Source organism: Nicotiana tomentosiformis, chromosome 11 (assembly GCF_000390325.3).
Source record: "Nicotiana tomentosiformis chromosome 11, ASM39032v3, whole genome shotgun sequence".
Lineage (NCBI taxonomy): Eukaryota > Viridiplantae > Streptophyta > Magnoliopsida > Solanales > Solanaceae > Nicotiana > Nicotiana tomentosiformis.
Window position 1 is genome coordinate 27,224,180 of NC_090822.1, and position 18,046 is coordinate 27,242,225.

The window sequence follows — 18,046 nt, forward strand, 5'->3', positions numbered from 1 at the left end:
ATGAAGTTGGAATTAATGAAGATTATGAAACTAGGATTCAGATTCTTGTATAAGTTAAAAAAAAAAATAATTTCTTCACATCTATCTAATTAGCTTGCTGAGCAAAGTTACAACCTAATACTTCTATTGTTGAGAGGTGCAAAAAAAAAAAAAAAAAGAAAAAGAAAAAGAAAAAAGTAACAAAACTTATGGGCTTCCATAAGTATTATGAATATAGTCCCATTCATTCGGATAATATGGTGGCAGAGATGTAAATGCCTTTGTGACGCATCTCGATAGAAAGAGTAAAGATATTCACTTAAAGTTAAATAGTTCAATTTCTCTTTTCAGCCCCGTCTTCAACTAGTATAAATTCATGGCTATATCATATATGTTATACTACTTGAGATATATAAAGGGCATTCTCTAGCCATTGCATGAAAAGGAGAAGAGAGCAATGCAGCCAAGGATGAATTGCCGGCGTATATCATTACTTGGCAAATTTAGCCGGCAGTTTGTTCCTTGGCTAGGTTGGGTTCCTTTCCTTTCATGTAATGGCATGGAAGAACTTGTCCAGCCTTTTCTTTGCTTGATCAAAATGCGTTATGGGTCAAAATAATGGGTCATAACCCGATCTGTTTAACATACGTTATCCCACCACCCTTCTGCAAAAGAGAAAAATTTATTAATTTTTAAATCTTTACCTTAAGTTCTTCAAATTTGATTCCGTAACTATTAGAATAGTCTACTATATAGCTATATTATAGCTATTACCGTGATAATCCTAAGGCTCCAAATTTGATTCGGTATGTGTTTGAGTTTGGTTGTATTTTGACTCATCGGGTTATATTATTTTGGCATGTTTAAATTCAATATTTAATGGGTCAGCTCAACCGATTGGGTTAAGTTAACAAACGAATAACTATGATTAAGCTCGTTTAAATTTTGGGAATTCAGCAGGTCACTTAAAAGTGAATTGATTTTGCCACCTCTAATATCACCCAGAAAATGGCGAAATAAGACGCCTCATATAAGGGGTAGTCTTTAATTTTTGTCCTTTGGGGTAAGTCATCAGACCAATGGGTAAACCTTCAAAAACAAAAGTAGGTAAAACTTGTTAAACTTGAATTTTTGTTCATTGGTCAGTGATCTGCCCAAAGGTCAAAAGTTCAAGATCACCTCCTTTCAAGGTCATTTGAGAACTTCGACTGTATTGATAATAGAGATACCAGAGTGAAGACTCTTTGATCGAACACGTGATAAGTACGATGATCCAACCTCGGGTTCACTCCACTTGAACCGGATAACCATGCCGGAATAACCCAACCAGATGATCACAAACACCAGGACAGTAATCTTTCCGGCCCGTACCAACAAACTCCAAGATATTTGGGATTCTCTATTTAGCACGTCTGACAGTTACGATTCTGCTACCATAACATATGAGATTGGCCTTTACTCATAGGCGAATTCAGGATTTGAGACTTATGAGTTTCTACCGTAATTTTAAATTAATATGCAATAATAACTGGATTCACGGTTAGTTATTTATAAATATTTAGTGAATTTCTTAATATAAATACAAGATCTATATAAAAGTTAATGGGTTCCCGAAAACCCGTAGTCAATACTCTAGGTCAGCCCCTACTTTACTGCTTGTAACGTATGTAACACGTGGGGCAGATTTTAGGGATCGTTTACCATTAGGCTACCCTATAAATATCCGCCCGCCCCGCTCGTTTGCCGCTCCTAATTGTAGGAGACACATAGTAACAAGCTATTAACTGGTGCTGGTTATTGATAAGAGTGGGTTGCTCTAGTGGTGAGCACCCTCCACTTCCAATCAATAGGTTATGAGTTTGAGTCATCCCAAGAGCAAGGTGGGGAGTTCTTGGAAGAAGGGAGCCGAGGGTCTATCGGAAACAACCTCTCTATCCTAGGGTAGGGGTAAGGTCTGCGTACAAACTACCCTCCCCAGACCCCACTAGTGGGATTATACTGGGTTGTTGTTGTTGTTCTGCTGATGGTTATCAATTCACTCTGGACCGATATTCAGTAAGAATTATTCTCTCTCATTCTTATTTTATTTCTCGTATCTTGTTATTAGTTTCATAATAACTGTTATTACGTTGCTTCTATTAATTTCAAAGTACTTGCACAACTCTTTCATTATCAAAGGATTGATCTAATTTGGTTTAATCAGTACATTATTTGAGGCGTAATCTCTCGTTAAATTAATTGTTAGACCTAACTGTCAATATTTTGGTTAAACATCGCCCAATATCAACAATGGTTCTTTAGTTTCTTCCAGCGTGATTCAACGATGTTGTTCGTGTCAAATTTTATTTAATTTTAACGTGGTGGACATCAACTTGATTTTATTTGCTATAAACAACTTAAATTCACACCACTAATATAAATCAGCTAGAAGAATGTTGATTGCTTGAGTTGCGGGGCGAGGTAAGTGTTGAGTCTAACTTTGCTTTGAGGGAATTAGGAACCCTTGAACTATATATGTTATGTGTATTACGTGTGTAATAGCGTATATGCAAGGTGACGAGTGTATATGCGCTGTCAAAATATTTGTTTTCATGCCTTCTCGTATTTCATTAATTATTTCATTCCATGCCTTAACTGTTACATGCTTTAATTGCTTTTTATGCCGTAATTTGTTACTTGTCATTAACTATTCTATTCTTGTATTGAATTGTTCGTCTCTTCCATGACTCCGTGATTAATTGCTACTTGTCTTAATTGTCTTACTTATACACCTTAATTTGTCGCGTACTTGACTTGTCTTATTGCTTTTGTATTATTAGTAATATTCCTTTGATTAGTACGTGATTCCTTTATCGCTTTGCTTTCATATCCTTTAAATGTAGAGATTCTTGAAAATCGAGCTATTGGATTGATTATGTTTATTGAAATTATTGTAGATCGGGTTGCACGCGGCAATAGTTTGTGATATAGTGGAATAATGGAGGATTTGATATTGATTATAATGATATGATGGGATCGGGTTGTACGCCGCAACAGTTGTGTATGCAATGCTTGATATTGATAAATGATAATATGGTGAAATAAGGGAGGATTATGACATTGATTGTGATGATATGGTGGGATAACAGATTTTACATGTGATTATTGATATTGATAAATGATGCTGTGGTGAAATAAGGGAGGATTGTGTGTGTACGATGGGATCGGATTGCGCGCCGCAACGGACTGTGTATGTTGTATACGTTGTTGTTATTGTGTTGGTTTCCAACACTGTTACATGAAATTATGAGATCTGTTATTCTGGGTTCTCTGGTTGCGAGGATTGAGTTCTTTTTCATAAATTAACTGCCTTACTTTCATGTTCTGCTTTCTTTCCCTGTTATTATTGCGTACATGTTATTGTAAGTGGCCTGACTTAGCCTCTTTACTACTTCGTCGAGGTTAGCTTCGGTACTTACAGAGTACATGGGGTCGGTTGTACTCATACTACATTCTGCACTTCTAGTGCAGATTTCAGAGTTGATCCCAGCGACGTTCAGTAGACTTGCCCGGATCTAGCTATCAGTGGAGACTTGAGGTATAGCTATATGGCGTCCGCAACCCTGAAGTCCCCTTTTACTTCATTTTAGTTGTTCATTTTGATTCAGACAATTATGTTTATTTCACACATTATCTGTAGTATTCTGGACGCTCATGTATTCGTGACACCAGTTCCGAAATTTGTATTTGAATTTCATAATTATCAGTTATTTACCGTATTTCATACTATTCGGTTTTATTATTGTCATTTAATTTGAAAATTATTAAAATGGTTAATAGATTTAGCTAACGTTGGCTTGCCTAACAAGTGAAATGTTAGGCGCCATCACAGTCTCAGAGGTGAAAATTCCGGATCGTGACACATATTTAAACATCGCATTCACTTAAGAATTGGAGGCGAGACAAACTTACCATCGTACCAACTCCTTTTGTCAAATTTTGTTTAATTTTAACGTGGTGGACATCAACTTGATTTTATTTGCTATAAACAACTTAAATTCACACCACTAATATAAATCAGTTGGAAGAATCTTATCTCTATTTAATTAAGAAACCAAAGAATATTAAATTGTTGGATAAATTTTAAAAAAAAAACTGATGATATGCTCTAAAGAAAACGTCGTATCCTTAGCTTGACGTTGTATAATGTATCATGACATTCAACTATATCTAAATGGCCGTTCAGTTGTACGTCCATTTCAATGAAATGGTACATAATTTCAAATTAAATAGCAAATAGGATGAGATCAACACGGTTGAAAATAAAAAATAAAAATGATAAGGAGTTTAATTTTGACGTAGCCAACAAGTCAGACTTGATTTTTTGCTGTAACCCAAAGAAAGCTTCCTGAACTCCTTGAGTCGATGAAACATCATTTGAAATGTAATAATATTACAATATATCAAACGAAAGTTTAAACTATTATAGAGATTTTAACTTTTATTTATTTAACTATAGTTTCAACACTCATAAACAATATAATCTATTTGATGAAATAAAGTTTTATAATTCTTTCTTAATATGGTGTTGTCCAGGTTAACTTATATGCAACTATAATTTTAAAACAGCTATCTCCTACCAATATAAATAATGATAACAAGGATTAGGAAAATGGATAGAAATCTCCTCTATATATATATATATATATATATATATATATATAACAAGGATTAGGAACTTTGATGAAATCTCCTATATATATATATATATATATATATATATATATATATATATATATTGGTCTCTTTTGGAATGTGAAAATAGGTGTTTGCACATTCTTACTTTGATTATGCTTATTTATGTGCCAATTCCATATTGGCTCTTGATCAATTCAAATTCTTCAATTAAAGAAATGTTACTTGTGCATGACTAACTCTTTGTACTTGATAGTGTCCTTTCAATACCCATTATAAGTACGCCAACATCGATCCAACGTAATCTTTGAACAAATCAAAGGGAATTAAGTTGACAATATGAGTTTCCAATGCTATAAATACCCCCATTTCAAATGTTTGTTTCCTCACCAAGAATCCAAAAGAAATAACAGCTATGGCCAAGTACACAACTTTTCTTGCTCTCCTCTTTTGCCTCCTCCTCGTTGCTGCAAATGGTGAGTCAAGAATTTAAGCCAGAAGAAACTAACTGATAACGTATAGGATTGTCACTAGGATCTTGTCAAAATTTTGGATTAATATAATGTCAGAATTCTTGGATCTTTTCCTTAAATTTTCACATATCTAGTTATATTTTTCTTTTGTCAAGTGCATTTCTCTTTCTTTTATTGCTTTCACATTTTTACTTATTTTCTTTAAATTCTTGGATTTCTCAACCTTTGTGTTATCACTAACCACTATGCATTACTAAATATGAACTTCAAGATTAAAAGCGTTGCCCATGGGGCAAGTGAGAGATAATCTTTCTGGTCCATAATAAGTGATTTTTTGGTTGTTTTCACACAGATTAAGAAATTCACCTTATAATATTAATTAGAAATGAAATTGACCATATTAGCATGTACTATCTCTTCACATAAACACTCTTAACACATACTCCAAAACTATTTACTCCAAGAGCAATGTAGGAAAAAGATAATTCATTCATTCTTGAAATCTGGAAAAATCAGATATTTTGGACTACAAAAAAATGCTAAAAAATCACTTATTGTGGACCGGAGAAGGTAACATTTACTAAATATGAAGTTCTACCCAAGGGGTAAGTGAGGACAATATCCACTTTGAGGGCTATGTGTGTGCTTCACCCATAAATATCGCCAAATTGTAGACTTCACAAAAAATTTCCAAGTTGTGTATTAAGTCATTCAAGAGTGACACTATTTTATATTTGCACACAATTTAACTTCAAAATTCTTATTTTATTCTTTACCATATGATTTTGTAGCCATACAAATACAAACGAAAGAAGCAAAATACTGCTGGAAGAAAAGTCACAAGTGGCATGGACCTTGCCACTACTCTTACAAATGTAGCCACCACTGCAAGCACTGGTTTGGAGCTGAATATGGTATCTGCAAGAAGTACAAATGGGGTGATCACAAACATCATTGGGCAAAATATGCTTGCTACTGTTACTCTCCTTGCCATTAATCATGAGGAAATCAGAGCCCCAATTCTTGATATGGACTAAATATATAAGAACCTACCTATTTATCCATGTGTATTAAATAAAGGATAGACAAGAAGTTGGGGTTATTTTGTGTGTATAACAATGTAATAAGGTTGAGTTAAGGCTGTAGCCTGACCCGCTATTGTGTTGCTTCTATGCTTTTCTATAGTGTTAATGTGAACTATGGTATTGTGCTGAATAAACATTTGTTGTATGCTTTTTTATTAGTGTTAATGTGAAATATGGTATTCTGCTCAATAAATAATTATTTGTTGTGTCAAGTACCATGAAGGGCCCTGCTGCAAAAGATGATTACTGTAAGATTATTAAATCTTTTCTTTTATCTGGATTAGGCAACGGATTAAGTAAAATCTAATCTTAAAAGCTTATAAACAACCCAAGAATAATTAACATTGGGGGGAGGGGGGGGGGGGGTAGCCTCTTACGTTACAACGACAGTCGACAACTAGTAATAAGGTAGGCCAAAGACGTATTTGGGAGAGGTGATTAGACATGATATGACATTGTTTCAGCTTACCGAGGACATGACTCTTGACAAGTAAGGTGTGGAGGTTGAGAATTAAGTAAAAGGCTAGTAGGCAGCAGAGGTGAATCTAGGATTTGAAGGTGGCGAGTATCACAATTTCCTTTAATGTACACCTTGTAATGACTAATATAGAGTTTGTTCGGAACGTTTGTTCGGTTCATTTTTTAGTTTGTTCTGGCAATTTAAGAAGTATTTTTTATTTGTAAATATGAAAATTACATCTCTTTCCCAGACCCTAATTGTGAAATTTCACATGGTATATTGTTGCTGTTGTATGAAAATTACATTTGAAATGCTTATTTTAATTTTTAATTTTTGGAGGCTCTTTTTGAGTGTTCTTGATAAAGATCACAAATAAATTAATAGAATAGAGGAAAAAAATACAAAAAACGACAAATAGAAAACTGGAAGGTAGCTAAAAAAGAAAATGACTGGGACAAAGGAAATAAAAAGCACAATGAACATAGAAAGTGAGATATGTTTCAAGATAAATTCGAATTTGAATTTTACATATGAGAAAAGCTTTCAAAAAGGTCTACTAATCATGGCACTTTGTCTAGTTTGTGATGTGGGTGGCAAAATCAAATATTTAACCTAGTTTAAGAAACTTTCTACATAAATATAGTAATAATTTTGCCAACCTAGCGGGTGCCTTACCACTCCCACCCTAAAGGGTGGATCCGCCACTGGTAGGCAGTCGAGAGTGTTTCTTTTTCATACCAGTAGCATTAGTATTAATCTTATATTCTATTGTTGATAGATTTCTACTACTACATGTTGTTCCTTTTGCTTCGTTTTCTTTTTATCTTGTTGTGTTACTGCTTGTTACTACTGTTTTTTTTTCATCTTTTTGAGCCGAGAGTCAATCGGAAATAACCTCTCCATATTCTAAGGAGGGATAAGGACTGCACACATACTACTCTCCCCATTCCCTACTTGTAGGATTATACTTGATTTATTGTTATTGTGGTATTTTTGTTTGAAGGATTCAAATCTGAATGATTAGCCGGTCATTTGTCTACTTAAGCCCTCTCGTACAAGTATACCACTTAGGGATGTGGTGATAGGGATGAGATCTTTTCACACCCTTAACGAGAGATTTCAGATTCGAATGCATATGATTTTACTAAAACACTGAGGCCTCTTAATAAAGTTTACTCCGGGCCGCAAATAACATTGAGCGACATTGCGGCGAATTTTGTGACTGATAGTTTTTTGAGATGTTAATGTTAAGTGCTTTTGCTACATCAATAATTACGCTGTAGCAAATAATTTCCTTTTATGTGCTGTTAGGAGCTCAGAGTTTCTTTATCTTGATGTTTTGGTGCTCGACATTGATAGTCTCTGTACATATCACTACTAGAAATTCGGTAAAATGACCAAACAAAGTCGATCAAAGTTGGTCGGTAATGGCCAATAACCGACCAAAACACGACCATTTACGTGTGAACGGTATTTTAGAGGTCGGAAAGGAATACCGACCAAAGTTGGTCGGAAATTACCGACCAACTTTGGTCGGTCAATTAATTAAAAAAAACAATATTGCAAAAACCAAAACCGACCAAAGTTGGTCGATTTTTTAATTATGTAATCAAAAGATTTACCATCGGGGATTCAAACCAGGGACTGTACTATGGCAGGATACTATTCTACCACTAGACCATTGGTGCATTTTGTTTTAATACTGTCTTTTATTTGATTTATACTCTTTAATTGTATTTTCACACGAAAATAACCGACCAAAGTTGGTCGGTTTTATTAAAAAGTAAAATTACCGACCAAAGTTGGTCGATTTTTTAAATGACCGGCCGAATTAACCGACCAAATTTGGTCATTTTTTTTAATATTAATTTTTATTTATTTTAATTGAAAAACCGACCAAAGTTGGTCGGTTTCTTGAAAAATAAATTTCGCGGGACTCAAAAATAGTTTCCAGCATTTTTGCGCCAAAGAAAACCGACCAAAGTTGGTCGGTTTCGTAAAAAAAAAATTAAAAATAAAATATTTTGAAAAACCGACCAACTTTGATCGGTTTTTTGGTCGGTTTTTTGACCGACCAATGTTGGTCTGTCGACCTTGATCGGTTTTTGCCGAATTTCTAGTAGTGTATTATGATCTCTTATATCCAATTGCGTGAAATTGTATGAACACTGTATTTCCATTAATTACAAGGGGACTTCAATGAGTAAAAAAAATAGAAGTCGTAACATTTGCACAGATTTATCCAAATCCGGCATTTTTAAGACGAGGTACTGATATTTAGAATCAATACAGTACTTCTATTTGAAAAAAATGATACGTAGCAGATTTTTTTTATTCCTTTATTTGATACTTTCCATCAAATCCTTGGGCGGACCACTAATTTAATGTTTGCCTCGTTAATATTTGGCTATTTATGTTAGCAAATACCTTTTTCGTTCACGTTAGTACTCCCGCCGTTCACTTTTACTTGATATGTATACTAAAAATAGATTTTCATTTTTACTTGTCACTTTACGTATATAAAGAGAAGACAATTTTTTTCCCTGTTATACCCACAGTATTTATTACTCATTTCAAATTATTTTTTCAAATCCAATAAAATATGCATCGACTAATATGGGTATTATAGTAAATTATGCACTTCATTTATTATTTCTTAAGGGCCGTGAAAAGTCAAAACGTGCCAAGTAAAAGTGAACGGAGGGAATAATTGTTTGACAAAATTTAATTAGACATGAAATTTTCGAATAAAATCATGAAGGAAAACCCTAATATTTTCATCTCCTTATCATTTTAAAATCCAGAGCAAAAGATAAAATAGTTCTTTCAAAAATTTTAAGTTCGCCAATGACCTATGAATAAGAGCTATGATAAGTATTAGTGATATCTCTTGATTGATATTAGGATATCCCTTGATTGATCATCTATATCTTAGTATCTGTATATTTGATATAGTTTCTATTCTAATTAGGAGAAGATTAGTATTCTTTATTAGTTGATTCTTTCCTTATTAGCTGATTTAGTGTTGTATAAATACCTTTCATGTTAATGAAGATATACAAGTTCTATTGCAAAAGCCTATGATAGATTATCATGGTCTTTTCTTACTGATGTACTAAGAAAATTTGGATTTAATGAGGATTGGATTGGTATGATTTGGAGGTTGGTTTCAGTTGTCTGGTACTCAATTATCATCAATGGAACCAGGAAAGGTTTTTTCACTTCCTCTCAAGGACTAAAACAAGGAGATCCGCTGTATCCTACTCTCCTTGTATTGGCAGCTGAGGTCCTTTCCAGAAGCTTAAATAACCTGCAACATAACAACAATTTTACTCCTTTTACGATGAACTCTCGGGGTCCTGTCGTAAGTCATTTGGCATATGCAGATGACATTGTGATATTTACTACTGGAAACACTAGATCCATTAAGCTTGTTAGGCTGAATACATCTGGAGACACTTAAAGTTGGCACCATTTTTCATTTAGACACCTAAACTTAAGTATGTTCCAATTGAGCACTTATAGTACCCTAAACTTTTCCAATTAGACACTTCTTGTTGAGTTGGCACATAGAGTGAACTTCACCCAAAATAGGCGCGTGAAGAGCCCCAAAAACATATTTTATCTTCATTTTTTCTTTTTATTTCTTTCTTCTTCTTCTTCTTATTTTCTCTCCACCATCACTTCCACCATTGTCTCCCCCACTTTTACCATTGTTGTGCCTCCACCATTAATTTAGCCCGAAAGTTTGAACCAACAATCGTCTAAGTTGATTGAAACCGAAGTGAGATCGTATTCTCCATTTGAAGTCAAAAACACCATTAATGGAGTCTTTAAGAAAGCTTGAAGGTTTAAAATGGGTTACTTGATTTGATGAAAATTTGAGAAATTAATATTGGGGTTGTCTTCGAGTCTTCGTGGGAAATCTTTAGCTGAAGTTATAACAAATTTGGAGGAGTTTTTCTTGAAATTTTGGATTAAAATCGTAGTTGGAATAAGAATACACATGAAGATAGTGAAGAACACCAAGAATAATGATTTCAAGAACACTAATATGTCCTTCTTTTGTCTTTTATTTTGTTAATAATGTGTCATTTTCTGATTGGGTGTAAATTAAAGTTTTTTTCTTTCTTTTTGAGAATGTTATTTTGTTTTATTTACTAAATAGATTTTAAAATAGTTTGTTCTCTTTTTTAAACTCAAAATGATATATTTCCATTTTTTTATTTGTCATTCGCCACGTCAACAGTGAGTGCATTGCACACACTTTGTAAGTTTGGCTAATTGTCAAAAAAGTGTCTAATAGGAAAAGTTTAGGGTACTATAAGTGCTCAATTGGAACACCCTTAAGTTTAAGTGTCTAAATGAAAAATGGTGATAACTTTAAGTGTCTCCAGATGTATTCATCCAGCTTGTTACGAAGGAGATTAGGAAGTATGAAGCAATTTTGAGGGAAATGGTTAATCAGGACAAAATTTTCTTTTTGACAGATCCAAAGGCCTCCCCTTCTAGGATCAACAAAATGAGAACAACTACGGGGTTCTTGAACAAAGAATTTCCATTCACCTATTTGGGTTGTTTTATCTTTGTCGGAAGGAAGAGAATTGTCTACTTCGATGGGCTTGTGGCTAAGATAGCAAAGAAGCTTAATGGATGGCAAGGCAAGCTACTATCACATGGAGGCAAGCTAACTTTAGTTAAACATGTTTTGCAGGCTATTCCCACTTATACTCTTGGAGCAATGAACCCTGTTATTTCTGCCAATATTACTGTATTTGTAAATAATAATTCTGCAAAATATAAGTTATCGTAATGAAACAGTAATTAATTCGAGCCCACTGAATTCACAGTGTTTCCTTAAGGAATTTAATCCCCTCCTAGTACCCAAGGTAATGGATTATTTCCTTCCAGGATAGAACAAATCATACACTGGTGTAGCGGTACTTCAAACCCCAGTGTTTAAGCGAACACAAAGTTCGGTAGCAAATCACACTTACAGTTGCTTTGTTTGAAGTTAAAACAATGCAGAACAAAGGAGTAGAAACTCAGAAAATCGTATGGAAATGCTGAGAGGAAGGAGTGCAATGTATAGCCAAATCTGTTGAGCGATTTCAGTCTTGTGTATTGTGTGTGTCTTTCTTCAACAGCTGCTACACATATATATAGCAGCCAGTGTTGAAGAAGAACAATCGTCCACCCTCCATGGTGGAGCAAGCATTAGCTTGTTTGTGAAGCAAGCACTTGTTTGTGGAGCAAGCACATTCATGGTGGAAAGAGCATTAGACGGCTGCCTGGTGGTTTACTATTAACAAATAAATATCCATATCCATATCCAAATCCGAAGCCGAAGCCGAAGCCGTAGCCGTAGCCGAAGCCGAGCCGAGCGAGCGACGACGACGACGGCGTGAGGCTTGCTTTCTTCTTAACTCTTTTAGAGCTACAAGAAGAGCAATTATATATATACCCACCAAAAATCTTTTCCTCTTCCAATATGGGACAATGTCTCATTGTCAAGAGGGAAAAACTTAAAATTTTACTCAAAAAATTTATTTTCCCTCCATTTCCCATTCACCCTCATTTTAAGACTATTTCATCTTAAAAACAAAAAAACCTCAACAATCCTTTCCAAGGCTACTTACAGAACTCTTGAGAAATACTTTGCTAATTTTTTCTAGGGTTCAAAAGACGACAAGACCAAATATCACTAGAGCTCTTGGGCTAGACTATGTTATCCTAAAGATGAGGAGGGTGTTGGTATAAGGATATTGGAGGATATTGTAGACACATTTGCTATCAAAAGATGGTAGAATTTCAGGACAAAGCAAAATTTGTGGACGGACTTCCTTAGAGCTAAATACTGTTCTAGAGGACATCTTGTTGCCCTCAAAGGAAGATGATGCAAATAAGGGAGAAGGCAAATCTAACATTTGTTGGATGACTAACAATGGGGAATGCAGCTTTCGGTGGGATAATTGGACAGGTAAAGGGCCACTGGCAAATTACTTTCCATTTGTCACTAGATCTGCAAAGTCGAAGGTTAACTAATTTATACGCCAAGGTAGCTGGGATGTGCAGAAATTGAACGACGCATTGCCATACAACACATAGTACAACAAGTATTGATAGTTGGCATTAGAGATCAATACAAGGAAGATTATGCAATTTGGGAACCATCAACTAATGGAAATTTTTCCAACTCTTCAGCACGGCAGTCCATTAGGAGAAGGAAACCTCAGGACGGGATACTACACAGAGTATGTAGTAAAAACATACCCACAAAAATATCCTTTCTGGTATGGAAACTATTTCATAATAAGCTTCCTTTTGATGAGATTGTTTCTAGATTTGGAAAGCCATTGATATCTAGATGTGTATGTTGTGTAGCGCCCAAGTGTGAGACAATCCAACATGTTTTTGGAGAAATTAAGCCTGCCAATTTATTATGAAAATAATTTGGTGATCCTTTGGGAGTAAATGGACATGGGAATAATGTTAGAAGTTTAATAGCTCACTGGTGGGGAACTAGGCCCAAGAATGGTGTTCACAAGTATTTACTACAGATTACTGCTATATTGATTATTTGAAAATTTTGAAAAAGTAGGCGCTCATGCAAATATGGCACTCAAAAGAAATTTGTGTGCAGTAGCATGGTCCATAACATCTACTGGAATATTTCAGTAGCTTTAAGAATTAGTTTCCCCACATGTGATTTTACATGGCCTTGGTCTAGACTTTGTGCTGATGTTGAGAGGCTGAAACCTATTCAAAGAATAATACCAGTCAAATGGATCATGCCAGGAAATGGAAAACTAAAATTGAATACCGATAGAAGTTTTATGGAGAATGGAGGAAAAGCAGGCATAGGAGGAATTCTGAGGAATGAATTTGGGGACCTCATAATCGCATTTGCAATACCAGTTCAATGTAAAAGCAATAACTTTGCAGAAGCTCTTGCAGCTAGAACTGGTTTGCAGTTGTGTTTACAACAGGGTATTACCAGATTTGAAACAAAAGAGGAGTACAAACAACACTAAATTGCGAGTGATCATAGATGAAGTTATTCACATCTTAGATCAACTTACCGTTGAAATCTCGCATTGCTATAGGGAAGCAATCAAGTGGCCGATGCATTAGCAAAACATGCAGCAAACTTGGATGAAGAGATGATATACCAAGACTAAAGTTCTCTCCTCACTAAAGCTCTATAATAAAGATCTTAGGCCTAACTTAACCCTAAGCTCATAAGACGAGGATCGCCCAAAACTATTTAAAGAAACACAAATATTCACACCCCACCGATGCGGATTCAACAAGCCACGAAGTTAATAAAGAAAGAACGAATGACGCTTATTTAGTAAATTCTAAACGATCAAGGACTAATATCTATAATAGAAGGTACTTTATGAATGAAATTAAACGGTCAAGAAATAATTTGGCACAAACAAGAAAGAAATAAACTCTTATACAAAAATTCAGGAAAGTATGCTTTATATTATGATATTCCTAAGTTTGTTCCAAAGTAACAAATATAATATTTGTACTTTCTTCTGTGGAATTAATGAAGAGATAACCTCAATCTAGTTCCACAAATAGTTTAAGTGCGAACGTGTTTAGCTTTAGTTTTAGGAGCCAAAAGTTCAATCAGGCTAGTGTCCCACGCAATAGTAGCAAACAACACTTAACATCGTACGTGTTGTAAAACGACAAATTGGTAATAAAAGGTAATATATCATCGTTTGGGTTCATAATAAATTAAAAGTTGCTCATGCTACTAACTCCTAGCACATGTTACTAATTTGACAATCCGAATTGGCTAGCTAGAAGCGGTTAATAAAACACAACATTAACTAAGAGAGGCAAATCTAAGATTTGAACTTTATAGGTTCCAATTCAAAATTCTATCACATCACATCTTATTTTATGGGCTCAAAATATATGATTTATATATATTTAATATTTTTTTGACAAATATATAGGATCTGAGCAAAAACTATGGGTTCAGATGAACTCATAGCTTATATACTACTAGATACACCCTTGGATGCAGATTTCTTTTATTACCCGATTAAGCCTGCAAAAACATGACATATGGATATATCAGTTCTAGCATTTTCAAATAGAACGAGATTAATAGATGATTGAAATATACTTGGAGAAAGATTAAAAAAAAACACGCATAATATTGTCACGACCCGGAATTCTCACCTTCGGGACTCTGATGTCGCCTAACATTATACTCGCTAGGCAAGCCAAGGTTAGAGAAATTCTTAAATCAATTTTTTAAAACAGTTCAAATAAATAAACCAATTAAACTGAGATGAAACTAAAATGAAGTATGAAGTAGCATAATAACTGGCATATTTAAATACAACCCGGATCTAGAGTCACAAGTATACGAGCTTCTAGACTTTCTACAAATAGAGTCTGAAATAAATACAACTGTTTCGAATGAAATGAACAGTAAATAAGGAAAGAGGAAGGGGACTTCAAGGTCTGTGGACGCCAGCAAATCTACCTCGAGTCTCCAAAATGCCAATCCGAGCTAATGCACCTCACGTACAACTGGGACCAGTATCAAAGTTTACACAAGAAATGCAGAGTGTAGTATGAGTACAACCGACCCAATGTACTCCGTAAGTGTCGAGCCTAACCTCGACGAGGTAGTGACTAGGCTATGACAGGACACCCACGTAATTAAACCTGTACAAATGAATATATATATGCAACATAACAACAAATAAAGATTAAACACGTACGATTGGGAGGGGACATGCGAAAGGGGGTACAAGATACGGTAACTATAACAAGAAATGACGACATGAGACAGTCAAATAAACCATCGACCAATAAAAATGGATAAACATAATGAATAAAAATGGCACGGCATCACTCATCGTGCTTTTACCCTCAACCTCACCATGAAATAATAATAATGGCACGACATCACCCTTCGTGCTTTTACTTTTAACCTCACCATGAAATAATAATAATGACACGACATCACCCTTCGTGCTTTTATTTTTAACCTCTCCATGAAACGATAAATACGGCGCGTCATCACCCTTCGTGCTTTAACTCTCTTTCTCACCATGTGTTAATCAGTAAATGAAGCAATAAACGGCACGGCATAACCCTTCGTGCTTTAACACTCTCCCTTACTATGTCGCAATGAATATAAATATTTGGGAGATAGAATGAGCAAGAATAAACTTTACGTCAACAACAGTTCCAAAATACCGAACCTCAACTTCCAAAAAATACTCAATCATCACAAATAGTTTATAAATGTGAAAAGAACGATTAATTAAGTAATAAACTAGTCTAAGCATGGATATCATAATCAAAGAAGACAATGAATTACAAGAAAACAAGTCTCACCGGCATGCTTTAATCCAACAACAACGCATAGGTACTCGTCACCTCACATATACGTTGTACCCACATATTTAAACACGTAGCAGATAGGCAAAAAAATGCTAATCCCTCAAGTCAAGATTAATTACGACACTTACCTCGCTCCGCAATCGACTCAAAGTCCAACCACGGCCTTGCCTTTCGAACAAGCCTCTGAAGCAACTAAATCTAGCAAATTATTAATCAAACGATTCAAAATAAGCCTTAGGAACTACCCACGAATGAAAGAGGTTCAATTTAGGTTATTATTGAAACAGTCAACAAAAGTCAACCCGGGGCCCGCTTGGTCAAAATCCAAAATTCGGACCAAAACTCGATTACCCATTCACCCCCGAGCCTGGTTATGTAATTTATTTCGAAATCCGACCTCAATTCGAGGTCTAAATTTCAAATTTACAAAAATCCCTAATTCTACCCAAATCTCCAATTTCTACCATAAAAATCCTAGATTTAAGGTTGAAATCTTATGAAATGTAATGGATAATTGAAAGAAAATTGGTTAGAATCACTTATTAATGAATTGAGGAAGAAAAGCTCTTGGGAATATCGCCTCTAAGGTTTTTGGAGTTGAAAATTTGAAAGAATGAACCAAAATCCCGTCTAACTCAGCTTTTGACCAGGCGTATTTGTCGCAATTGCTACCGCAAATGCAAGATTTTCTTCGCAAATGCAAAACAACCCACACCTATGCTATCATCACATTTGCGACGATTTGTTCGCAAATGCGAATTGGGCCTTACCGCAAATGCGACTAAACTTATCGTAAATGTGAACTAGCTTCCCCCAGTCCCCATCGCAAATGCGAACCTGCCTCTATCGCAAATGCGGTAGAGTACTCGCACATGCGAGAAACCAGCCCCCAGCCTATGTTCGCAAATGCGAGCCAAATCTCGCAAAGAGGAACCAGAAGCAAAAAGGCATCAGCTATGATTCTAAGTCTAAATTCACTCCGTAGCCTATCCGAAACTCACCCGAGGACTCGGGGCTCCAAACCAAACATGGACATAAGTCCAAAAACATCATACGAACTCGCTCGCGTGATCAAAATACCAAAATAACACCTAGAACTACGAATTGGACACCAAAACGAATGAAATTTTCAATGAAACTTTAGAATTTTTATTTTAACAACCGGACGTCCGAATCACGTCAAATCAACTCCGTTTTGCACCAAATTTAACAGACAAGTCATAAATATAGTAATGAACCTATACCAAGCTCCGGAACCAGAATCCGGAGCTGGTAACCACAAAGTCAAACTTCTGTCAAATTCATAAATTATCTAAATCTTTAAACTTCAAATTTTTAGCAAATTGCGATAACTCGAGCTAGGGACCTCCGAATTCGATTTCGGACATACACCCAAGTTTCAACTTAGGATACGGACCCACCGGGACCGTCAAAATACGGATCTGGATCCGTTTGCTCAAAACGTTGACCGAAGTAAATTCAAATGAATTTTTAAGGTACGAATTCACATTTTAATAAGTTTTTCACATAAAACCCTTCCGGAAAAAGACACGGACTGCGCACGTGAATCGAGGAAGGCTAAAAGGAGCTATTTGAGGTTTCGAAACACAGAATTTAAGGATTAAAGCTCTAGATCATCACAAATATTGTTGCTTTAGAAGACAATACGAAATTATTGGCTCTTAAAAAGTCATGACAGGGATACATTTCTCATTTCTTTGACTTTTGTTAAAAGTCGTTTATTTTTATAAAGAAAAGCCGTTGAAAATTTTTGTGAAGAAAGTATAGTGTTACAATGTATATATTAACCGACAGTTAATAAAGTTTTAAAAAACAAAAAACTTTTGTGCTTTAAGGTGTTGCATCTGATAAGGTCCAAAACGTCCTATTCAGTATTCATTAGCGATCCACTTGAAAGAATAAAAAATTGCAAAGTACGGAGTTGAAACGTTTGTGAGAAATTTCTTTTATTAGTTAACATTTCCATTGTA

General features: G+C 35.1%; 1 long non-coding RNA gene across 1 annotated transcript; it reads left to right on the plus strand.

Moving 5' to 3' along the window:
- Window positions 1-4,996: 4,996 nt before the first annotated feature.
- Window positions 4,997-6,369, plus strand: LOC104104011 (uncharacterized). Its single transcript, XR_011411986.1, has 2 exons — window positions 4,997-5,129; window positions 5,918-6,369. It is a non-coding gene; the product is annotated as an uncharacterized lncRNA (long non-coding RNA).
- Window positions 6,370-18,046: the final 11,677 nt, after the last annotated feature.